We start from the raw sequence: 1,408 nt of genomic DNA, 5'->3' as shown, positions 1-1,408 counted from the left end.
TGCAGTTACAAACATCGATGCTAAAGCTGACTTGATGTTCGGTTATACTGAAAGCAATAACAGAAGTGATGGAAGTCAAATACTCGGAGGTTCGAGATCGCATTATTAAGTAAATTGACAAACCTGTGAGGAGTCTTAAAACTCCCCACAAATCCGGGTGCAGGAGATCGGCGTAGCAACAGCGAAAACGGCTGTAATGCGGGAGGAGTCAAGGGCGGTCAGGTCAAACGGGAAATAATGGACCTTGGACCCCGGCAAAGCGGAGAGACCGTGAAATAACGGTACCGCGCTGGACCTTGGACTCTAACCCGCCAGAGGCGTAGATGTCATACGGTAACGGTGCGGACAAGCACTAAGAGGACGCACCGTGAACTAACGGGACACGTTTGGACCTTGTACCCGAGCGAGCCGTGTGCAAAAGGGGAAATAACGGGATTCCCGCAGCCGATATAAGGGACATATAAGGGATATAAGTCAGCGAAAGTACGCCACACGGGCAGTCAGTCAATACCAAGTGATAGTGAAGCAGCGAGAACACAAGTGCGTCAAGCGAGCATCCCGAGAGGATCTCCGCAAGTAAAGACCAGCGAAGGACGAGCGAACACCAGGACCTAGCGTGGTCAGAAATGGACGGTGGAGTCAGTGGTCGCAACGGTGGTTCGGAGAGGAGCGCTAGCTTATCTCACGGACGATACACCCTGCCCCATAACATTCTAAGCCCCGGTCGAGCCCGCAGGTTATCCTTCGGCAAGGGCGACAAGTGCCTGGCATACGCAGGAAGGGACGGTGGAGTCAGTGGTCGGCAAAGGTGGTTCGGGGAGGAGCACTAGCTTGTCTCTCGGACGATACACCCTGTCGCCATAACATCCTAAGCCCCAAGCGAGCCGGTACGGATGCGACATCGGAAGCGAAGCAGGACGGCGAAGGAGCAACGACGCGCATCCGACGGCGAGGGTCACCGAATTCTTTTCAGCAAGTGACACTAAATAAAGGTGGTTTAAATCTGAGACTCTGTCTTCTTCTTGGTCGGGCAATCACACAAATCATAAATTTGGTGGGACGAACAAACAAACTCTCTGAGCTAGCCGTTGCAATTCGTAGCGAGCAGAAACAGGAAAATCAGTACGTTACATCTGGCGCCCAACCGTGATTGTCCTGGCCAAAAGAACAGAGGCGAAGATGGGGAAATCGTGGCTATACAGCCTGAAGAGGGATGACTTTCCCGCAATAGCGAGCGCCCTAGGCATTAAGCTCGAAGGGTTGGTCGAGGATATGTGGAAGATGCTATCCGAATTCATCCAGCAGACCACCGACGAGCCCGAAACGGTCGCCATACTGGAGGCGTTGGAAAGGGAGTACACAAGGAGACCGGCCCCGGAAGTCAAAGTCACCGGCGTGGAAGGCCTGA

This window comes from Drosophila teissieri, unplaced genomic scaffold (assembly GCF_016746235.2).
Source record: "Drosophila teissieri strain GT53w unplaced genomic scaffold, Prin_Dtei_1.1 Segkk125_quiver_pilon_scaf, whole genome shotgun sequence".
Taxonomy (NCBI): domain Eukaryota; kingdom Metazoa; phylum Arthropoda; class Insecta; order Diptera; family Drosophilidae; genus Drosophila; species Drosophila teissieri.
The sequence above is the reverse complement of the archived record's forward strand: the minus strand, read 5'-3'. Positions refer to the sequence as shown.